Raw genomic sequence first — 25,886 nt, forward strand, 5'->3', positions numbered from 1 at the left:
ACATGATTCTTATGTTTTACTTCTCCATTTCAGAGGAGCCCATATATTAATATGAATTAAAAATTGTGCACTGTCAGTACTTTACTTTGGCTATTATTTCCTATGCTTCTTGAGACAGAATGGAAGTAGGATGAACAGACTATGGCTATTAAGCTCTGGACTTTTGAATGTGATCAGTGGCCAGATGGCCTGCCTTGGTAAACAAGGCACATTTTTGTCATCAAGAGTGTGCATGATACAGATGCACTTATCTTCACATTAAGGAAGTATATACAACATAAGGAAAAGACCAGATTTTAGCAGCTGCTTGATTTTGCTGTGAGTTCTGGTCAACCAAGAATATCTGGGACTTTCCTCCAGTTCCTAAAGGGCAGGAGATGTCCACATCACAGAAAGACCAATCGGCTAACAAGGTCTTCCAAGGTCAGGTCTTCCATTCGCCACTAATGAGGCATTACTCATCTTGTTGGACAACTGCTCATTATAATCATGTCTCAGTCACACAGGATATTGATGCTTATGGTGGGTCAGGATGTCACATAAATGAATTTGACTGTTAAAGACTGTAGGTCCTTTGGTCTGAAAATGAGGGGTCTCCTTAACTTGGATTGCTCGTTTCTTTTCTCTATACATCCTCCATCCCCTCTCTTCCATCTTCTCTTCCATCTTCTCTTCCAGCTCCATTCTTGTCATTGAGTAGTTCAAATTCTCTAAGGAAATGGATAGTTCGTCCTTCAGGGTCTCAACAGGAAATGTCTTGAGAATTAAAAACAGAGGATCTTTAGTAACAGAGAACAGTAATAACAAAATTGCAGGCACATGTTATGGAAATTCTGAAAAATCAAATGGAATAGTGAAGGCACCAGAGGTGAGCAACAGAAGCCCTTGATATCACTTGGCCAGAGGGAGATGGGCAGGGAGAGGGTAGAGTGAGCTTAGAAGTGGGTCTGTTCTGTGCAAGTAGGACTCACGGTGGGACTTGGGTGTGTTAGAGATACTCTTCAAGGCAGAAAAGAAAGACTCTGGTTTCTCTGTTTTGTCTGCCCTTCAATCTCCTGTCATTGCTCCCCATTGGGGATTCAACTATGGAGCTAGTGCACTTGCTATGGTAACCCAGGGCACGTTTTACTTCTGATCCAGTTCTCAGACATTTTTTCCTGTTCTGAATTTCAGGGTCAGATCTTGGAAATGCAGCCCAGCCCCTGAGATTTACTACAGAGAAGTGATCAGGAGTGGAGAAATGAATGGCAAGACCAAGTAGGTCAGGGCCATCGTAACAGGTAATCAATACCTGCAATAGAAACCTTACTGAATTGTTCTTTCTCCATTCTTCATCTTGTTACTTCCTGCTTGCCTTCCTTCAGCATTCAGTTCTGGAAAACTTTCTCTTAACCCTGCTAGTCTGACTCTTTTTTTTACTCCCACAGTTTTCTGGACATCACTTTCATTAGGCATGGGTTATATTAAATTGTAATTGTCTGCTTTGTCTTTTTCTATAAGCCCCAAATCTTCTGGATGGCAGAGACCATTTCTTATCTTTCTTTCCCCAGTTCCCAGCACTTCCCTTTGATAGGAGGGCTATAAACAAATGAAGAAATGCCTGATTTTCATTGACCAAGGAATGTGTAGGACATTGGCAGATACCTGCACATGCTAGTTGCGTGCTTTGTAAAATGCAAAAATTGCATATTTGATAACTGATCTTATTAGCTTTTGCCCTTCTTTGAGAATATGCAAGTAGTTTTATTTTTAGAGCCAAACTTAAACTCCATAGGTTGGGAGCTGGATATCCTTTATCATCCCTTTTGGATGCTAAATGTGTGTCTTTGGCAGATAGAAACTGTTGACAGATTGCTGGAAAGGCAACCAGAGATGACAGAAGTGTGAAATAAATGGTCTTGGGAGCTGAAAATTGATCTTCTCAATACTCCCTTCTCCTATACAGATGGTTATCTGCTAGAATAATAGGTCAGTTTGTCTTTTTCCCCTTCATTTCACCATAAACTGTGCATTGCTACTATAGATAGGAAAAAAGAAAATAGTTCTTATTTAATCATTGAAATAAGAGAGTACATGATGTTCATGTTTAAGAGGAGTAGACTTGATCCTATTGGCCCTTTTTATTTACAGCTATCCTTTGTGGTTCTGTGACTTTCATCTGATGACTTTCTTTGTAAGTCAAAGTATCTTGACTTCTGTCTTCCTTTTAGGTGTGTGGGGACTAGATTGACATAATTTATCTTAAAAGTTCATTTCAGACCTTCGTAGAATTTGTCTATGCACAAAGTAGCAGTTTATGCCATGAAATATGTTTTTTTTTAATTTAATTAAAACATTTTGGGAATATGTAATGCATTCAAAGGTATGTAATTTTAAGGCAAGAAATATTTTATATTCCACTGCAGTGTATTTCATTTTATTTCAGATTTTAAGTTTATCCTTCATTCATTCTTATCTACCGATCACCTAATTTTCCTCTCCAAAATCAACACTATTACTTGTTCTTTGTGTATCTTTGAGGAGTTATTCCATGCTTATGAGAACAAAGGACATATGACTCCCCAACATTTGATACAAATGTGGCATATTGCACCTGCTCTTTCACATTTGTCTTGTGCATTTTTTATTTAACATCACACAATCTGTAAGTCCAGGCATATCAGGGAAGTTCATTTTTTACCCTAATTTTCCTAAATAGACCTAATTCTGATGCTTGGAAGTTACATTTCTATTGGATAATGTATTTTTTTTTCACATATAAAGTATACCACATTGAAGAGACAACACATTAAACTTCCTTATGCTTTTAAAGCTTATTATGTATTAGCCAATAATCCAACTTTCTAATCTGCTGAGGGAAAGTGTTGATAAGAGCATAGGAGATTTGTGATTTGGGGGGAGAAAGATTGCTGAAACAAGGAAGAGGGTTGCTGAGAGGAAACTTTCCCTGCTTCCCCAATTCATAGAGTGCCCTTCTGAAATGTAAACAACTCAGAGGAGGTTAAGTCATGAAAGGCAGCGGGCCAAGGAGAGAGCAGTACTTGAATCAATATTGCAACACCAAAATGGTTGTCAAAGACAAGCGTAATCTAACCCTGGGAGATAAGAATTGTTTTATAAATGCTGTTAAGATTAGCTGAAAAAAACATTAATAGGGATGACCTGAGGAAATTTCATCAAAAGATCACAGATGTGCTTAACGATTCAGCTGTAAGGATTTTTATTCATCACATCATTGTGTTGAAACAGTGAAAAAAATCTATAAATACATTACTGTTTGACAATTGGAAATTGGTATAAATGATGATATGTCCATATAATGAATTATCTTGTCAGGCAACTTTAATTTACTTATTTATTTTAATTGAAGTAACAATACTGGGTTTACAATACTGTATATGATTTAGAGTTATAGGATCACATCCTTTGGATGGATGCTACCACATCAAACCCAACACAAAAGTACCCACAGTCTTCCATTGTACCTATTCCTCACTTTGCTGTCTCCCCCTTTGGTAGCCTCAATTCTAGGGCTTGTTATTGGTTTGGTTTTATCTGACCCCTTTGGTTTTCTGTTTTCCATATATAAGTGATACTGTCCAGTATTTGCCTCTCTCCTGACTTATTTATCATAATCCCCTTTATCCATGTTGTAGCAAATGTCAAGAGTTTACTTTTTTTATTTGTTTGTTTGTTTTACTCTCCAGAGCCTGAAGTATGTGGCTCACTTCCTCACCATCACCATAGGCAGTGGTTGAGCTTTCTTAGGCTCTATTCAAGGTTGGAGTGTCTTTCCTGGTTCTTGGCTCTGTGATGAAACTTCAACATCTTGTTAGGTGCATGTCTTCAAAGGTCACATGGTTTCAACTTTTCCTCAGCTATGTCGCTTTGGGTATAAGTTTCTTCCTTATATATGATACCTGAATTCTCCCCTCTCCTGTTTTTATACTTAGCCATATGTTTTATTTTCATTTTTAAACATATTTTAAATAGCCAGAGCCAGAAGGGCTTCTTGGTATTGTGTCTGTGCTAATTGGACATATATTCTTTTAATAGACTATTTACAAAGAATATTCAGATCCAAAAATACATCATATAAGTAATATCATTTCAGGTAGTAATGACAGCTATAAAGACAAATGAATGGGAAAAGAGTTTGGGAATTGTGGGCTTATTTTAGAGAAAGAACATGGAAAAACGTCTCTGAAAAGGTATTTAAATAGAGGCCTCATTGAGGCAAAGGGTAGCCATGCGAAGATCTTGGGGAAGAGCATTCCAAGCATAGAGACTGTAAGTACAGTATATTCTGGGGTTGAATAAGCTTAGTGTGCTTGGGAATACCAAGATATTCTAGTATTACCACTAAAGGATGAGCAAGGTGAAGAAGTAGAAGGAGAAGAAATCATAAAGATGGACAGATGTAGAAATTTATAAACCATAATGAGTTAGGATTTGTATTTTATTCTTGTGTAGTAGGAAATCATGGAGGGTTTTTAGGAGGGGAAGCAGATGATTGTATTTATGCTTAAAAGGGGCATTCTTTCTACTTTTTGATGAAGAGACTGTAGGGGGACAAATTGGAGATACAGAGATCCATTGGGGGGTTGTCTTTGTCTTCTAGGAAATGGTAATACTGGCTGGGATCATGAGGGTGGGCCTGGTGGTGGTGAGGGTGGTCAGAGTCAGGATACATTTTGAAGGTATAATTGACCAGATATGTGGAATGAAAAGGTTTGCTTGACCCAATGCCAAAGTAAAACAGAGTCTTCCCCACACCAACAATGTTCTCAAACACATACATGATGTTCAAGAATTCAGTTAAATTCTGACACCATCTACCTGAAGATAGCATCAGATTCCACAGGTAAAGGACTCAGTCTCCCCAGACTGCCCTTCACTTCAGATACCAGTCACAAGCCCAGGCTGTTAAATGGACTTCTGAGAAACTGGCTACAGGTTGGAGGTTCTCCAGACCCTTTTATTAGCTTTCAAGTGCCAGTTGCAAGCCCGCTTAGTACTTGTACTTATGACAGACCAGGAGCAGTCAATTGGAAGAAATGTATAGGTATGAAACTGTCTATCCCTCTCCAGACAATCCATTTCCTCCAAATCGCTGCCTATTCACAAATCTGGATGCTCTCCAAAGCTGTTCCTTTTGGATTTTTATGGGGGTTTCATTACTTAGTCATAATTGGTTAATTCATCAGCTGTTGGCATTGGAACCCAAGCTCCTGTTCATCTCTCCTTACTGGGATCTGGGAGTGGTGCTTCCAAAGTTACCTCATTCACGGAACAAAAAAACACTTATTCTCAACATTTAGGAAATTGAAAGTATTTTGGGAGTAAAATAAGCATTTTCTTTTTTTAGGAATGTAGGCTATAAGCCATAGTTATATGTGCAGTACCTGTGGCTTTGTTATCAATAGAATTTAGAGATCTTTTTATATCACATAATTATTGGAGATATCCTGATAGATTGCTTCAGAAACTCATCATTACTTTGAGATTACATGGTTATTGAACTTGCCCTTTGATTAAAAGCATTATAGAATAATTCTGAAAATATTTTGACAACTGTATTTCAGTATGATTGGTTCCTTTATAATTATAAATCTTCTATTTTATGCCTCTTAAGAGATCATTCTCAAAAGAGGTCAGAGACTTAATCAAGCTGTCAGAGGGTTCCACGACATGTAAGAGTTTAAGACTCTGGTGTAGGCAGAGAAAAGAGAAAGAAGAAAGGCTCGATTCTTGGACTTCTCCAGCATTTAATGGTTAAACATCCAAGGAGAAACTAGCATAGGACACTGAAATAATTCAGTTTGCATGGAACCAACTGGATTATATTTTTCTGCCATGAGAAATAACATGCACACAAATAGAAACTAACTTTATTTTTTTTTAACTTTAATGATATCATAGATTTTATTTTATTTTTTTTAATAATAAATTTTATTTTTATATTCCCCCATACAATTGCAAACGCCCCATTCTGACCCCAATCCTTCCCCTCCCGCCCCCCACCCCCCAAAAAGTGTCTCTGGTTCATAGTTTTCTGTTGATTTTGATTTTCACTTAGAAATTAACTTTAAATATAGAAACAAAAATTTTTACATTTACATTTTTGTACACCAGAAGTTGTTGCTTATGAGATGTTGGAACATGCTAGACTTTGTAACCAAAGGAAATATTCCAAGTAAATGGAGAGGAGTCATATCAAATGATGATGAAAACGGGCCTTTGAATTTAGCTCTATGGGAGTTAAATTGTTCTTCACTGAATAAGAGCAATTTTAGTAGATGTTTGAAGACAAAAACTAGATTTGGATGGATAGAGAAGAAAATGGGAGATGAGAACAAAAAGAAAGCAGGTAAAGGGGAGCATGAAAAATTTGAGGGGTTGGAGTAAGATGTGCAGTCAAGAGAAAGTTTAAAAATTTCTAAAGATTGATAATATTAGATTATACTGATGGGAAGAATTGAAGGAATGATAATGAAGAAGAGAAAATGGATCATTGAGAAGAGATAGGTGGTGATATCCAAGGAGGGCTTAATTTTAGACTGAAGCAAGAACAACTTAACAACCATTATGACAGGAAATTAGTCAGGGCTATGAGTAAGGTTTGCGGACTTGTGGTTTCTGATTGTGTCTATCTTTTCAGCGAAACGACAGATGATGTCAGCAATCCAGAGTAAGGAACGTGTAGGAGTTTTGGTTTGAAGAGGGAAGGCATCGTTCTAGAGATCAAAAGAAATGTACTGAAAGTACTGGGCAGTGTTGAGAGGGCCACGGAATGTCTGTGAGCATAGATTTCAAGTGAGTTAAATGCATAATTTTGAGGTTTTCTTCAAAGGCAACCATGGACTAGTTAGAGGTGACTTTGAGGTTTGATTTTTTTTCTAGGTGGCTACAGAGAGTGATAGAAATTAAAAAATTCTTAGCTTGAGTTGCTATCATAAAGTATTATAGAGTGGATGTCTTGTAAACACCAGAAATTTGTTTCTGTTATTTCTGGGGGTTGGATAACAGAGATCAGATTTCCAGCATGGATGAGTACTGGTAAGGCCTCTGTTCTATATTGCCATCTTTTGCCTTATTGTAGCCTTAGATGACAGAGAGTGAGGGAACACATGGGAGTTCTTTGAGAAGGGCACTAATCCAATTTATGAGGACTATACCCTCAAGAACTAATCACCTCCCAAAGACTACCTCCTAAACACTAACATTGGAGGATTAAGATTTCAACATATAAATTTTGGAAGAACACCAACTTTCAGTTCATTACAGAAATTGATGGAGTCTATAAAGGAAGTAATTTTACCAATGCTGTGCACTCTAATTTGGATAAAGAGGGAATTGGGAACACGAAGAGGATAAGAGACTGTGGACAACTGGTAAGACTAATGGGATTGAAGAGTTAATGGACTGGGAGTATACTTGTAAGAAGGTGGAAAGATAGGAAGTAGTTACTAGAGAGTGACATTCTAGAGATCTAAGTTTGGACGCAAAGCAAATATGGTAACGACAAATTCTATGATGTGATAGAAGGGACAGGTGGCTGAGGGAGAGAAAAGCATTGTTGGAAATGAAGTCATGACACAGAGATGGAGGGCAAAACATAGATGCTAAAGTCACTGAGAGAAATGGAATGATAGGTAATGGTGCAGAGTAAGATGGTGCGCCAAGTTCTAAAATCTCCAAGGAATGAGTAGAGATGACCAAGAGTTTGGTGGGTGACTGATACCGAGGAAGGGTTGTGGATGGAAAACTGCTGGCAAAATCACTATATGTTTTGAGCATGGAGGGGGTAAAGTTAGTTGGAAGCAACTAAAAAATATAATGACAAGATCAAAATGAAAAAAAAGAAAGAAAAGCAAGGTAATAAAGATAAAAGTTGATATTAAATACAATGACAAAAATAGAGTGGAAAAGACAATAGATTTCTTTAAATGAATTTCCAAAATAGATCAATCAAACATCATTAAGAAAAAATAAAAAGTATAAAAATAGAGACAAGAAACCAATTCTAGTCATGGATGTAAGTTAGAGTAGAAGACTCTTGAGATGGTATTAAGCATAAATCTCTGGCAGTAACTAAAACAATCTTGTGGAAATGCATGATGTCTTAGCAAAATATCAATTAAAATTGACCAGAAATAGAAAAAGAAAACCTGAATCAATTAATTGTCAAATAGGGCCTCCCCAGTGGCGCCGCAGGTTGAGCGTGCGCTGTGAGGCCACCTGCAGCCTCTGCATCTTGGGTTCGATTCCCGGCCGGCCAGGGAGATACCTGAATGTGCAGCAGACCTCTCCTGCCTCGCCCGTTGCTTCCCTCAGCAGTGTATTTCGGTCAGTCTGCCTGTTTCTGGTCCCCTCTCTGTCTCTGGTGAACCCTCTCACCCTCCTGCACCTCTGGCCTGTACCCCAGTTCTTATATAAATAAATAAATCTTAAAAAATAATTAATTGCCAAATAAGTGTATGTAAAATAATGGTATAGCATCAAAAAAGGCTTAAGAAATTTTATAGCAGATTTGTAGTCTTTAAAGAAAAGTAAATTGTTTAAATCATTCTAATTATAGCTAAAGGAGGAAAGTTCAAGGCTAGGAACAGTTTAATAACAAAACTTGATAAGGATACTGTGAAAAAGGAAACTTATAAATCTTGAGTTAACACAAACAAATTCTGAATAAAATATTTGTGGAAATAGTATTTTGAATGAACAGGACTATTAAGGTACTTTCAAAAGCAACTTACTCTTTTTCCCCCTGTGCTGTTAGGATTTTTTCTGCCTCCTGAGAAATATACAGCAGATCCCATGATTTTATAGCCATTTCACATAATAAAAAAAACCTTATACCATTTAAGACTCTCAAGAATAGTTAATTTCTATAATTAAAATTTCCAGACTTGTGTAATAATAAAATTTCTAAATCCTATTTAAAGTTAAGACTACTCTCCTCAAGTTTGGGCCTGATCCAGGTATCTGCAGCAGAGGGTGACAGAGGGGGATCATGATAGACTTCTAAGTGTTTTCTCGCCTTCTGGTTCTGCTTCTTCCCTTCAGTCGCCTCCACTCTGCAGTCACGGGGCATTTCTGTCATGTTCTGGCTTCCTGAATATTTCAAGTGTGAGTCAGGTCAAAGAGACACATCAAGCAAAATACAAAGTTATTTTTCTTATAAACTCTCATAAAAAATTTACAACAGCATAGATAATTGTTAGGGTTCTTGTATTTATTTATAGCTTAATCTCTATTAGGGTAAGAATTTTATCACCCTTACAGGGCCATCTGTGTGATACCACTGTAATCATCAGAGCATATCTACCAAACACACACTATCATCAGGACAGAAAACAATTTTAGTCTATGGTAAAACAGATGAATTCTACCCCTGAAAAACTAGATCATGCTATATAATCAACAACAAAAACAAAATGGATGGCATGTATAAATAGAAGCTAAGACTTGTGTATGATTGGCTGTTGCCTACGTAGCAGAATTGATGAAGAACTGACAAAAGAAGTAAAAAAATGGAAAACCATGACATTTGGGGAAATTATTAAGGAAGACAGATTTAAAAATTTTTTTAATGATGTGAGGATTTTGATTAAGATGCAAAGGTAGTATATGTCTACCATATTAAGTGAACATTAGTATTTGTACTCACAACATTTACATTGGTCTGGGTCAATGAAACTCTTTTAAAAGGTAGCACATATAAACATAGTGCTGTATGAAATGCTGTGATGCTATATACAGCAGTACTGGAGGCTGCCAGTAGATGGAACCATAGATTTTAGAAATTCAGATTGAGATTTCCTTCTTAGTAAATAATGACAATGTAACAGATTTAAGAAAGTTTGACCCTTTCAAAGTGACACTTTCCTAGACACATAACAAACAGAATAAAGAGTGGCAACCAAAGTAAACATAGCTGTAAGATTCATTTTTTGAGGTTACTTCTTCAAAGTTAAGTCTTAAAAAATTAATTTTCATATCTATAATCTAATACAAATATTAAGATTTAGAAAATAACCTTTTAGCTAGTCATCAAATAAGAGGAGTGAGATATACCTAGCAAAGTAGGTAGGGAAGAAGATATTTAGAGATTTAAATTTAGCACCATTACCATGGCCCACTTTGCTTATTTTAAAATTTTTGTTTAAATTCTTCTTTGCTTACCTGGGGAGTAGGCATAGGACTTAGGGGTTTGGTGTAGTTTTTATATTTAGTTTTGCATTATCACAAAACCTACCTGATTAATATAACCAGAGTCGGAGAAGAGAGGTATATAGAAGCAGCTAGAGATCATGAAGTTTAATATTCAATAAAGTTTGTTTCCTTGAGTGTCTGAGGTTTCCAAAGGTTATGTGTGGGGAGGAGCTGGTTATCACCAAATCAAATTCACAAAGAGCTGGTCTCCAGATTTGAGGGCACTATCTAGAAGTGATATTGCTGACCAAGTGCTTCGAACTGCAACATTGCCAAGTGTTTTGGTGTTTTCTTACAGGTTTCTGGGCTATCCCTGCTTATTTAAAGGCACAGCTTTTTGCTAGCTGTATTTTTCTTCCCTTTTCCCCCTATCACCTGAGTTTGATTCCTATTCTTCCACCCTTTAAAAGGAGGTGGAGACCTGTCACTTACCAAATTGTTTTTGTCAAAATGGCGATATGAAAAGCCATCTCAAACATGGTACTTTAGGTTCCAAGGAAGACTACACCCTTGAAAAATTGGTAATAATTGGTAATAATAATAAGTGAATTAGTAATAATGAATGATAAAAATTTAGAAGTCAGCTGTGTTTGGGCAAGAAAATTAAAAGCTTTTCCTACCTTCTTCTCTCTCATGATCTCTATAATCTTTCTCTAATTTTCTTCCCATAAAGCCTAATCAATTTTCATTTTTGGTAGTTAAGTTCTGTAAAACTCTTCACTAACACTGCATCAACAAATGCCTAACCATTATGTTGTCATAATTTCATCAACACATCAATATATAACCTTGTTCATTCCTGTTTAAAGACACTTATTTTATATACATTTTTGATTTGTTAACATTGAACGAATGATTGACAACACTGTCACTCAAGCTGGAAGTAAGCTTAGCTAATTATCTGTGAAGGCACCCCACAGCCTTCTTGCTTGGAGTGTTAGGAATAGGAGACAACACTCCCAACAAAAAGCACAGAAAGCCAAAAATATGGCACTAAACAGATGGTGAGAAGGGCACTTGTTTGCAGTATAAGTTGAAACATCAGGTAGAGCTTTGCCTTTTTAGTACTTCATCTGTGAGTAAGTGGGCTGAGAAATTCAAATGTGTTTCCACTCTACACGTATCTGAAAATGGTGGTGAAAACACTGTATTGATTTTGGGGTCACAAAAAATTCTAGTGAAGAGGGAATTTGCAAATACACGAATTCATGAATAATGAGGACTGTACTGTTATCGTTGGCAAATCACTGCTAAATATCTCAATATTCTTTCCTTTCTAAAGTGGCGACAGCATATTTTTGGTTTTAGGTCTCCCTCATATGTCTTCTTAAAACAAATGAAGCCATTGGATACTGATAGATTGGAATAGGTTGTACAACTAGTCCCCAAGAAAGCCAGGACTAGACCCAGAGGCTCAGATGTGTAGTTTAGTGGTTGTTAGTCTTATATGGCTTCGTAGGCTTGGAAGCATGTGGGAGTTTCCTTTCTTCTTTATCTGGGGTTTACACTGAGCCTTATTTCCATAACTTACATAGTCTGATAGGGGAAACTGGCGCCAGTAATTTGGGAAATGCCCAGAAACTTACTGACTTTAGTTCATGAATCCCTTTGATTGAAAATATAGGTAGCTCCCATTAAAAATACAAATGGGCATGGCATTGAGCAGAACTAGCTATTAATTAAGCATCTTGCAATTAATATATCATATGAGTTAACACTGGGGCAACTAGATAGAGGTCAGGTAAAGTTGAGTGAGAAGTGGCCCTTAGTAAGACAGGCAGGAGGGCAGGGGGAAAACTTTCAGGAGACTAACAACCTCTGCATGTTAACTAAATGAGACAAAGTGGAAGCCACTGGAAAAATTGTTGTCTTATCAAAGCTCAGGAATTCTGTCTTACAGCTTTTTGAATAAATATCCCCTCTGGGATTTCCTTTCCAGTTTGGCAGTGTTTGCTTGCATGATCTTTATATTTGATTCTTATCCTTTTCCTTTTTTGTGAGGTTCTCCCTCTTTTGCCCTTGGCAGGGGGGCTGCTTAGTTTGGGATGTGCGCCCTGTTTCATCTTGTTGGGATATTGGTTACCTCACTGCTTAGAATCTCTTTTCTGCTGTTGGAAAAGAACTTACTTCCTTGACGGAAGCAACTTTTATAAACAGAATGTTATTATTTCTCTTAGCTTTCTCAAAAGTCAGTTTGTGTCATCCCTAAAATATAAAAATTATCTTCATTTCCTTTACAATTTTGATTTTAAAAGATGAATTGAAGCACTTCCTTCTATCATTTGGTGATTTACTCTGTGCTTTAAGTGTATGTTTTTAATTTTAAAAGCAACAAGTTCATTGCAGAAATTGAACAAAATAAGGAGAAAATAAAAACTATTTAAAATCTTTTCACTTTAGAGATAATATTTGTTACCTTTTACTTTATCATGTTATTTTTCTCTAGAAATAATATATCAGACATTGTATCATACACATATCAGTGTTTTAGAATTAGAAAATCAGAAAATTTCAGTTCTGCTGATTTTTAGCTTGCTTTTCCTTTAACACTATTACTAGGATTGTTTTTCCGTCTTAAATATTCTTTTACCTAAGGAAATTGAATAGAGTATTGAACTGTATTCATCATCTGAAATTACTATATCTTAGCAAAATCTTAAGCTTTGAGGTCCTTCCCAAGAAAAAATAGAACAATACAGCAAAGGCTTAAATTAAAACCAATGATTTTGGGTGACAAAAGAAAAGGCTTTCCTGAAGTGATTCAGGGGGTGACAGTGTAGAGGGCCTGCCTTGTGTGGTTGCATTGCTTGCTTGCATTAGGGGGCCTAATGAGATGATTGCTTGAGATTCCTTTCCCCATTTGCATTACTGCTGTGATTGTTTAATTTTTACAGAAAAGAAATGGAAGTCCAAATATTTTTATTCAGAATCAGCTCTGCTATCATGCTTCCTAAAAGCAGAGCAGCATGTGACTCCTCAATAATATAGCACAACTTTAATGTTTCTGTTATTGGTTGTACAATCTCAAATTGTGAAATTGTTGGATTCATTAAGTGTAGGTTATATAAATACCAGAATTAAGATTTTTTTTTTTTTGCTCAGGAAAAGATAGTCTCATTTTTATCATTTTGGTACAGTTTTTAATGATCTTATTGTACTTTGACTTTCTTATATTACAAAAATAGTGAATCTTAAAAATTCACTTTAAATAATATACAATACCCCCATATATTCAAATACAACTATAAATTCTCACAGTACTAGTTTCATCTAGCCCCATTTTGCCATGAATATTTGATGCTAGCAATATTTTGTTGAAGCATAATTTACATGTAGTAAAATGCACAAAGCTTAATGTATAGCAGGGTGAATTTTGACAAGTGTAGTCACCATCGAAATTAAGATTTAGAATATTTCCATGACCACAGAATGCTCTCTGGTGTTCCTCAGTTAATTTCTGCTCTGTTCACTCCACTTACCCCCTCTTAGGAAGTGTGGGAGTATTTCTAATGCAGGGTGTATGGAGGGAGCACACTGAATGCAATATGTGATTGGTAATATGAATTTCTTACATAGGGATGAATAAAAACAAAGGCTTTGGTATAAAAAAAGTTTTCCTTATCTCTGGGGTTTGTTGCTTTCCTTTTAGATCACTTGTAACTATAGAAAAACGTTTTTCTGGAAATATATTTTTTCAAGAAAATGGTTTTAGTGTGTGTGTGTTTAACATAAAAGGTTTTCTATCAATGTTATTCTGCAACTGGTTTGTTTTATTCATATATACACTGTGGATTATGCCATGTTAGGATTAATGCAGTGAGATGCATATCATTCTTTTTAGTTACTACATGTTAATAATATTTAATAGTATAAATTAACTATATTATATATCCATCCCTTTTTTGATGAATAATTGTGTTACAATGAGAGTAATAGATAACTCATTGATAAGTTTGCAGATAAAAATGCATGGTGCCAATTAAATTTGAATTTCAAATAAAGTGACTAATTTTTTTAGTGTATCTCAGATAATGATTTATTATTGGATATGTGAAACTGAAAATTTAACTTGGCATCCTGTATTTTTATTAGGAACTGAGCAACCTACCATTGGGTTGTAACTGGCTTAAACAATAAAAGGAAATTATTAACTCATATAATTGAAAGTGCAGAAACAGGTGTCAGACAGATGAGAAATTTAGCTCCCTTTATTTGAAATTCCTCCGGCAGTGCTTTCGCCTGTGTATTGGTTGTATATTCAGACTGAATTCTCTTGTGCTAGCAAAAGTTTCAGTAGTTTCAACAAGCCTCATATCTGGAAACCAAGTCCTCTCTGGAGTCAGGGCCTGAGTCTGAGGATTCCCTGAATGACCCTGAGAGGCATTCCACATGACTGGGTCCCGTAACAGCCTCCCTTCCCTCCCGCCCCCCCCCCCCCAACTAAATACTGTGACTGGGGAGATGGGATGTACTGTGTGGTTTAGGTTTGGGCATGCCTCCGTAGTCAGAGCTGCAGAACTTTCCCCAAATCATACAAAACCACAAAAGAAAGGGCGAGGTAGAGATTGTGGGTAGGCAACCAGAAGTTCTCACTGTAGTCTACTCCTTTTGGTAACACAACATCTGTTTATACCCTTCTTCTCATATATCTTTTCAAACTTGGTAAGACTACATAATAAAATGAACTCAACCCATTCCTGAAGAAAAACAATGCAAAATCTATTGCAGTAACTGCATCATGTCCTGAATTCAGGGTCTGTAATAAGATAGACAGCATTTTACATCAGGCCACATGCAGCTTCCTCTGGGCAAAAGATCTGTAGTTAATGATGACACATCTATCCCAGTGCAAGCAGTATACAGTGGGCAGTGACGTAGAGAGAACTGTGTAATTATGGTAAAAACTCTCATTGAGGAAAAGGAAGCACGGGAAAGAATGAAACAGGCACTGGTCCTTAGTGTATGTTCTTGCCTACTTTTCAGGAACAGTAAGGATTCCTGCTCTGGCATTGGAAGTGACTTCCTTGATCAGTCAGTAAGGCAGACCACAAAATCTTGAGAAGTTTCCACTTTGTCTCTGTCCTTCCTGGTGTCGTCTTGTTCTGCCCTCTGGGAGCACCTCTCTTAGCCATTATTATCACTCACCATACCTCATATAATGAACCCCTGCAGGTTGTAACATTTCAGTGTGTATTTCTACGTGTCAGTAATGGCTTAAGGTCTAAAAGTGTCCAAGATAGAAGTGAAGGCAGGAGCCAAAGTCACCATGTGAATCTAGGAGAGTGAGGAAACTTCTTCAGTTGGGTTAAAAAGCTTCACTATGAAATGAGAACAAAATATTCCCAGGGTAGTTTTTCAATGCAGTCCTAGGAAACTCATACTGGTGTTATACTTTTATGTATGACAATAAATAATAACTTTTATTAATGTGACATATTCATTAAATGTGTAATTTTCCTCATTGAACTTTCTGGAAGTTCATTTACTAAGTTATCAAACTCACACTTCTAATAATTTTATTTTCAATGGATATGATTGAAAGCAACATCAGTTTTTATTGGTAACTGCAGGATTAGAAATAACTTTTGGTAATTTTTTCATTTTGAGGATATTACATTGATGTAACAGTCACTGGATCACTTAAGACAATTTTAATGCTGAGACATCCTTGGGCTAATATCTGATAAATTATTTTGAAGTTTAAATTTTGGGGCACCTATAGTTGATTCTTTTTTTTATTCAAGTATTTATTTGTAGTATAATTTCTTTTTAAAAATATAATTATAGTTGATTCTTAAGGAACAATTTTAAAGAATAGATTAAACTCTTTATGCAGATCAGTTTTGTGTAACTGAATCTAACTCTAAATGTACATTTATACAATAATATTTTAATGATTCCTTGGCTATTTCTTGAACTTATGGGACCTGCACAAGAAGTTGAAAGTGGCTTAGTGATTTGTATATAATTCACAATGCCCTTTAAAGCAGTCTATCATTATATCTTCATTTTCAAGGAAAAATTAATTAGAAAATTGTCTTCCTTGTTAAAAATTTGTCTGAAACTTCATATGAAAAGTGTTTTTTTTTTTTCTCCAAATGTGGCAGCCTTTACATTTAACTTCTATATCCAAGCCTCTGGGCATTTGTTTTTGCAACATTGCAGCAATTTTCAAAATTAGCAATATCCCTTGAAGATATAATAACTCCCTGATGTCCTTTATTGTTTAATGTCCATGTGTTTTTTTTTTCTTGTCATTGCTTTCTGATCAAGATTACTGGCAGATAACCTAGTATCTAGAATCAACTATAATTATATTTTAAAAAAGAAATTATACTAGCTTTTGCACCAAACTCTCTGGTTGGGCTCCGAGGATGAACAGCAGAGCTGGTGTCCCAAGAGGGTCCCAGTGCTGCACTAGGCAGAGTTTCTCTCTGACTGTCTTTTTCTCCTTCAATGAGTTCATAAAAATGGTTGAAGTTGTTAGGTTCAGAGATTCAGATTTATATCTGAAAATATATCTAAACCTATCTAATTCTGTTTGACCTAATTTTGAAAGGAATTTTATTACAGTTCTTTTTTTTTTCTAGATAGGAAACCATATTGAGGACAAGTTATATTGGGGTATTTTCTTAATACTATATCTTGTTCAGTAATGAATGTTGTTAAGGGTATGTAATCTTTATTGTTTATCTTCAAAACTCTTAATATTACATACTATAGTGCCATATTCCATGTACTAGTTATAAAATGTTCACCACATCAGATCTATGTTATTACCGGAGGACTGAATATCAAGCAGTTACCAAATTACCCAGATGTTCTTTATGCATTCTAATAGACTGATTTGACTGTCTAATTATGATTTTTGTTTGCTTTGAGATAGTTCTATATAAAAATATTTGGTAAGCTTGACTTTCTGCCAAACCAAAGAGTCTCAAACTTACTTGAGAACTATAAGCAACTTTCATTTACTAAGTGTCTGTGATTAAGGCAGAACCCCTTGCTTAAATCATAGTTTGGGAAAGGGAATATAAACAGAAACATAACTCACACGTGTACCCATTGTTTCTTCCAGATCTGGACATTAGCCAAGCTTCAGCTTAACATTATCAAAAATACAGAGCATGCTATCATTAAAAATCCACTTAAAGCAGGGCTTACATTGGGTTAAGATTTATTATCTTTTCTCAAAATGTCCAATTTAGTTGCTGTTATTGGTGAGCGCTTGGGAAAATCAAGTGAAGCTTAACTTATGTTAAAGAGGCAAAATCTATTATGTTGAAAACTTGAATGGGGAGGATCCGCTTTTCTACTGGATTGGTATTTTTGTAATTCTTATTGTTGAGATGTTTGTTTAACACACAAACAAACAACCCCAACTCATTTATGTATGTTTCTTATATTGCTAACAATTTAAAATTATTTTCTTTTAAACCTTGCTTTTACATAAGAAATGATTAAACATATATTGGTGTTTGAAGTGAATAAGATGTTGAAGCATTAGTCTTTCTTTCATCTTTGGGGACTTTGGTTTAAACCTGGCTCAGTTTAAGCAACAGCAAGTTTAATCTTGTCACCTGTACCTCTCAAAGGTTTTAGGGTGAACAATAATTATAATGACTGGAAATCACTCCAAAATATTTAAGCATTGCATTGTTATAAGAAGAGCAGGAACAAAATATTTTATTATACAACCAAGGAAGATTATTATTTCTATTAAAATCATGACATTGTAACTTTAATCAAAAGAAAAAGGAATTGCTGTAACTTCTATTATAAGGTATTGTGCAAAGTGAAGCCACACATTATAAAGTAGACACTAGTATCAGATGATATTAGAGATTCCTCTCTCTTCCTCCTTGGGAGAACAATTCCCTGGCTTCATGCCTTCAGTCCACAGGAAATACTTTTTACTAACTTCGTAAACTTCATAAATCTTATTATTAATGCTTATCAAATCCTACTCTAGTGAGCGCCTGACCTTCATTTTCTGAGTTCTATATTGAAGATACCAGTTCTAATCCAGACTTAGAATACTTGCATTTTAGCAGGACTCATAGAATGAAGCTGAAGAATGAGTCCAGAGAGAGGGGATTTTCGGGAGACAGAAGACTTACGCTCCTTTGTCCTCAGGGGAGTCTTGGAATCTTACTAAATTCTCATTGGGACTTAGTATTTTGGGAGTGTGGATAATGAAGGCACTGAGGCCAGCAAAGTGTTATTTTCACCAGTCAACTCGTTCAATTATTTTTCTTGTCAGAGGGCACAGAGCATTCCAGGTTCCTCAGGCGACTTTGTAAATTCTTAGTTGTAGTAATTTGCAGAATGATTGCTGTCTTTGTCTCCGGCTTAGGTACCCCCACTTTTGGAGTGTCCTTGAGCTACTCCTAACAAGGTTGGCAGTGTTGCCTTGACACAGGGTTGCCGAGTTTGCTGTGCCCAGTTGTTTCCTCCATGTGTGGCATCTCTCCTCAGGGTCTCAGTAACAAGTGTTAGTTTTTTTTTTGGAGGGGGGACTTCGGCTACTTGGATGCAACATTGGGATTGAGTCAAGTACTTTTAGGCTATGGCTGAAATTGCTGGTACTCTCAGTGTCACTGTATTCAGTAGTTTACAAAATTCAAAATCTAAACTTTATTCATGTTCTTGACTTTGTCCACCCATCATGTAACCAGAAGGGGGAATACTTCATATATGATAAAAATGTTCAATTTTCATGTTGGACGTCTCCTAAAAATGCCTCAATTCTGGTATTGTTTACCTTAGTTTTATGTCAAATAGAAGCTCATCTCTTTACTGATGATGGGATCCAAGTATATTTACATGTGTTGTTGTTATTAGAATAATTGAAGTGAGGCCTGAGGCCGTTGAGAGGAGGCTACCCAGGCCTCTGAATGACCTGATATTCTGTCTATTCAGAGATGGCCAGGCATCGAAGGAGACATTGACTCATCATTACCAAAAACTCATGAAGCTAAGAATGACAATTTATTATCCACAGTGAGAAATAGAGCTGACACATGGATCAAGGTAATGGAGATTTATGACCAGCTCATTTTTTCCCTATCATCAGACTACATGGTTCTTTGCTTTGTTCATTAACACTGCTGTACAAACCAGAAATGCTTACATTAACAGGCTCAGTTCCCTCTCTTTCTCAGTAAGTGACTCATTTGGGAATGTGAAGGTTGTCTGGGGAGCAGGTCATGAGGACAAGGGGAGTTGGAAGAACAAATGATTGATAGCAATGGGCTAAGGTAGTCTGGTGCCTCCAATATATAACACAAGAAGCCTTGTCAATAGGCCAGACATAATCAGGTCCTTTGGCTTCATGCTACATCCACTACCAGGAGTAGATTTACCCACAGGGGGGAGAAGCGCAACAACTCCAAAGCCTGGACTTTTCTCTCTTGTGGACTGTGCTTTGCTGGGTACTGGCAATATAGTTTTCTTAATAATCAGTCCCTACTTTAATTGATGCATGCATGCATTCATTCATTCATTCATTTTGTGAATGCATTAATGTGTTCCATTTGGCTATGGTTAAACCTGTTGACCTGAGGGCCAGTCAGATAAATTGATTTGAATGTGCATTGCTTCATGGAATGCTGTTTTAATATTTCCCTCTAAAGAAGACTGGTTATTTCTAAGTTCCTGGAGAAACCTAACTTGAACTCCTAGTATCAACAGAAAAACTGGGAAGTAAAAATATGACAGTTTTTCAATCATCAATAAACATTTCTTAATTACCTACCATGCTTGATGTAGTAATTGATGTAACTTTTAATATAACTCCTTTATTAAATAATTTTAGCTTTTACACTTTTAAATAAAATACTTATATTAATTCCTTTGATAAAATATTTCCCGGTGATTTTCTCAGGTTTTGCTATCTTGGTCATCAGAGATATGCTTTCAGGCATCTAAATCTCATATAGAAAAGTAAATTAAAAATATAAAAGTTTACTCATGTGAGTTGAAAAAGTTATTTGAATGAGGTCACTTAGGAGCCTTTTACAGCTGTGCAGTTTTTAAAAATTTATGATGGGTATTTATAATTATGAAAAAGGGGTCAGAATACTCTTCCAGGTATATTTTTTAGAGCAAATGATCATTTTGATTTCTAGCTCTTTCAGGAACTAGTCAAAATGTGCTTATCAGAGAATGAACAACAGATAGTTGAGGTCAGATTTTGCTTTCCATAGTTTATTGACTATAAAATTCCTTTTAAAAGAATCTCTTAAAATTTATTGAAAATATTCATGTTGTATTGTTACGTGAAAAAAGTATCTTTCAAAAACTATGTGATAATGTGACCCTAACTTTCTAATAGAACTGTGATTGTGTGTGTGTGTGTGTGTGTATGTGTGTGTGTGTGTATCCACCTAAGAAAAGGCAAGAAGATCATTTTTCTATTCCAATCTTATCTAGCTACCAATATGTTCATTTTTTGGTTATTAAAATAAAATCCATTTTCTCTTCCAATATTTGAGCTAACCATCAAGATTTTTTTTGATACAGAAAAGAAATTAAAGATATTTCCATATTTTTCTGCCATTTCATTTATCCAGTAACAATGTTGGCTAAACTCTCTATTTTTTAAAGGAAGAATGTTGAACTACTACTAACTAGACTAATTCATCTGCTGGAGAAATTGTCGAGGGGGCTAACCTCCTTTTTAGATGATAACTAGCTTGCTAGATAAAGTTGTCATTACATTTAACTTGGTCTTTAATTATAAGCAGATGGATGAATTATTTTAATCGCTGCTATATATCTTAACAGTAGTTCATACATTGACACAAAGTGAAGAACATCAAACAGAAATTAAATGCTAGGGCAGGAAAGCAGCCAGCCTTCAAGGGAAGCAATTGATCACAACCTGTCATCTTTAAAGGCCAGAAGAATGCAAAATAAACACTTGGGATTAGTGTACTAAATATGGTTCATCAGTCTTCAGCTCTGCCCTCTGATAATTCATCTATCTCATTTATTTTAATGCTTTATCATGTATCTATCCAGCTCTGTAATTAGCCTTTCAGGTATTCCTTTTTCTTCCTGCCTTTGAAATTGTGTGTGGTGAGATTCTACAAGGGGAGGATATTATTACCATTCCTCACAAAAGAAGTAACTCTTGAAATGATTCTGTTTTATAGTTTATATGCTACAATTTTTTGCTAAAACTTAAAAGGTATGTTGGAATTGGTTTAAGGAGAAGGTATTATCAAATTTGCTATGTTATTTTAAATAAAGAGTTTACTATAAGTAAACTGATTTTACAGGAGAGTCTGGGTTTAGGTTTATTAAATCCAAAATGCTGATTTGATATTTTAAAAATAAATTGTACCTAAATTAACTTCTGAATTAAAGCCTTTGAATTTTTTTTTTATTTTCTTCTGAGTAAAGAGTTCATTTTTCCTTGACTGAATAAGATGTCATTAATATACCCGTTGTCTGCCATAGTGATGAATCTATTGAGTTACACAGTAAATTATGTTTTGGGATTTATCCTGTGCTAAAACATTTGCAGTAGAACAGGAGTGTTCCCACGGATCAATTATAGGATGCAGATTTTTTTAATCTATTCATTAGCCTCAGAATATTAACAATGGTGTGTCATTATGGTTATTTATTATTAAGCATTGCAAATTTGAAACAATTCATAAAATTCAAATAGATGCACCACTTTCCCTTAACACTGTAAATATGAGATGAAATTTGTAGTACTTTGAGTATGGATATAAAGCCAAAATATTGAGTTATTATATGCTTCTTCACAAATCCAAAATCTGGGGTTTTCTGAGTTTAGCTTCACTTTAAACTAAATGTGATTAATTCATTTTGTAAGGGAAAAAATGTGGCTCTAGAAAGTGACTTTAATTCTAAATTTGATGCTATCCCTTTCTACTTTGCTTGGTAAGTCAGTTCACTTACCTATTTTGGTAATGCATTTCTAATGATGAAATTGGTTAAGAATATCTCTGAAATTCTTGCAGCGCTAACATTTTAGGGATGATTTTGTAGGCATTATGAATAATCTAGAATTGGCATTAACTAAGTTGAATTTTTTTTTCTGTGACTTTGGGTGGGTGCCTTATTGCTCTTGAACTCCTTGCTATAGAGTGAAGGTGAAAAGATTGAGTGAAATTGTTCTGATAAGGGACAGGTTGATTAACTGCAAAAGTTTATAAATGATACAGATGGAGCAATAACTACTAATATGCTTTTATCATTATTACCTGATACTATAGTTGCTGTCTTGGTTTAAAATTTTTTTCTTTTATTTATCAGCCTTGTTTTCTGATATTTACTATCTAGATAGTTGAGACAGTTATTCAGTGTTTAGTATGGTACCATACAAATAGTTCCTGGAGGATTATTCATCAGAACATGTGTTCTCTGGATATTTTCTATCTTTTGTCAGCTAAGTATGAAAAACAATAAAATTAGGAGCATAAGGTACTTGAATCACAGCCCTGGTGGGATCCCTTTATTTCCTAGTAAGTGGACAGTACAGTCTCAACTTCTGTGTTAATTCATTTTGCTTTCACATTCAGGATCTTGTTGTTTTGCAAGCAGATTGATAGCTACTATAAAATATTAAGAGTTTATAAATGTTCTTGGTAACCTCCCAAACTTCTTATTTAAACCTCACAGATCTCATAAGGCTACGAAGAGATAGGTATTATTATTTCCATTTTCCACATGAGAAAACAGTTTATTGAGGTTAGTTAATATGCCTTACATCATGAAGCCAGAGAGTGGTGGGCATTTATGTTTAATCTCCAAACCTTGCCCCACTTGTATGATCTGTTGTAATGTTTGTTCATACCACCACCATGGGGATGGAGAATCAGCAGTTGTACCAAATGTACAATGCATGACATTTGAGTACTTATTAAAGGCAATCCTAAGGTTCAGAATCAAAAGCCCTGGTTTTAAGTAAGGACCCTATCACTGATTATATAACATCAAGTCTCTTATAGTCTTGGTTCTGTCATGTGCAAAATGAGCCCTCATTATAGCAATACCTGAGTTTTTAGAATTATCTATTAATCACCTTATCATAATTGCATAGAAAACCATGCAGTACCCCCATGGACTTCCTCAGGACTGGATGTGAGGGATGCATCTTACCATTCTGGGATAATAAAGGTAGCTAATATGCTTCATTCTATTGATGCAGCAGCAGTACCACCATATTTTAAACCCTCAGTATCTGGTGTAAAGCACACTAAGTTGCTCCCTGCCCCAGGCAGAGCTGTGCCCATAGACCAACTCTCCATATTCAATGAAAACTGTGTTAGAGAAGAGATTTCATTATCCTTCTTTCTGAATAACTTCCCAAGGCAGTCACTCTCCAAACTGGCTCACAAAGATAGTCTTCTCCCACTATTTATGCCTTTTGTGTGTATCAGAGCTGCTACATTTGATCAGCAGCAATTGGCAGAGGTGATAGTGTGATTTTCATGGCTGGGTCATAAAAAGCATCAAGTTTCGCTAAGCATTATCCCTTCTGCCTCCATCCATGTTGCTGCAAATTGTATGTGTTTATCTTTTTTGAATGCTGAGTAATATTCCATGGTATATATGTACCACATCTTCTTGATCCTAAATAAGCAGGAATCTAGAAAACTTAAATAAGGGACCAGGAAAAAGAATAACTATAAGAAAGAAAAAATCAAAATCAACAAATAACTATGATCCAGAGACACTATGGGAGGGTGGGGGGCGGGGAAAGGAGGGATTGGGGTAATAATAAGGGGGTTGTAATTGTATGGGGAATATAAAAATACAATTTAAATTTAAAAAAAAGCATCAAGTTTCTGTCTTGGTCTCTTAGACTGCTCGTTCTGGGGGCAGGTAGTCACCATGTTGTCAGGAAGCTCAAGCAGCCCAATGGAGAGGTCCATGTGGGAAAGAACTGAGGCTTTCTCTTAATGCTGGTGCTAACAGCCTGCCCTGGGAGTGGAAGATGAGTATCTCGCAAGATTTCAAGACTCATCCAGCTAAGTTGTCTAAGTTCCCGATGTATAGAAATTCTGACTGATAGTAGATTTTCTCTTTTTAAGCCACTGACTTTTTTTGGGGAATAAATTCCAGATAATAGGAAAGTTAATACTCCTCATCAGCAATATATGCCTACCTGTAGACAGACAATGCTCTGATGTGGTTCTTCTTGATCCAATGGTGCTCCCATACAAACAGGTAGGGCATGCTGGTAAATGATAAACAATTGGCTTTCCCACAAACAAACACACACACACACACACACACACACAAATGAAAGTTCCCTGAGTTCTAGTATTTGCAATTTTTATGAAGTAAATATCCCCACTATGGCTGATTTCAAGTTACAACTCTGATGTTGCTGACCATGGACTACATGAGAAAATTTGACCACAATTATATAGATTTCCCACCATATGGATACAATGGTTGTAAATTACCTCAACATGGATGATAGTAAAATGTAGTAGAATAATTAGAGAATAATAAGGATAGAATATCTTAATTTTTAACATCATTTAATTGGAAGCATATAAAATTTAATTTTTAATGGTGATTATAGATAGTAATCAGAAAAACAAAATTCCTGAAAATTTAACAAGTGGTTCTTGTGAGCAAGTGGGAACTAGCTTCAGTATACCACTGCCAAAGTGAATTTTTGAATGATTTTTTTATTTGGGTCCTTGTCTAGTTGAATTACTGCCTGCGTAGTAATAAACTTCACATCTGTAATAAATTGTGTTCACATCTATACTAAATTGTAATTGGGGCACCTGGATGGAATCATTTTAGGAGTTTATGATATTCATTTGGTTGAAATTTTCACCCCGGAAGGTTCTGGATCAGTTGACTGATACTTGCCTCTAACTAAAATTCTGGACACCAGAAGTGCCAACAATTGGCCAGCATAACATATGGCTGTGTAAAAAGAAAACAACCGATTTTCATATTTTGTGTCTCTTACTATAGAGGCCAGGAACTCAATTTTTTTACTACTATATCCTTATTTATGGAGTCAACTTACTGATTATGATTATAGACTTTAAAATTATAATTGATTCCTGGCTCCTCAAAGTAATAGCTATGTAAACTTGGCACATTACTTATATTTTTTTGATACTCATTTTCTTTATAAATAAGGTTTTATGTTAAATTCAATGAGATCATGTCTCTAATAGGCTAATATACTATTCAATATTTGATAAACTTAAATATACAATAGTATTAGCTGTTGTACACTAGCTGTTGCATATTAGCACATAAGTTGTACCTATAGTATTAAATGAGAGAGGAAGGGGGAGGCTGACTCATGTTCCAGGTTGACATGAGTTACGTTGTTCAGAAATTCATTGGATCTCTTTGCATTATAAATTGCCTCTTAAAATCCCTTCTGTTCCAAAAGCATGCTTCAAGAGTGCTCTTTATGAAAGTAGGTGATGAAAGAAGGTGAAACAAGCAGATGGTGTCTTTAAACAGAGTAACTCTATGGTGGTCCAAGAAACCACCAATCTCTGATCTCTGGGGAGCTGAGCTGTTACACTGCAGGGACTGGAGTTGTCTTCCTTATGGAAAAGGGCCACAGTCCTGTCTTCCATGGCCACATGAGGATGGAGAATCAGTGTCTCATCATAGTTAATGTAGTGATTACTTTCACTGTG

Source organism: Talpa europaea, assembly GCF_964194135.1.
Source record: "Talpa europaea genome assembly, chromosome: 11".
Classification (NCBI taxonomy): domain Eukaryota; kingdom Metazoa; phylum Chordata; class Mammalia; order Eulipotyphla; family Talpidae; genus Talpa; species Talpa europaea.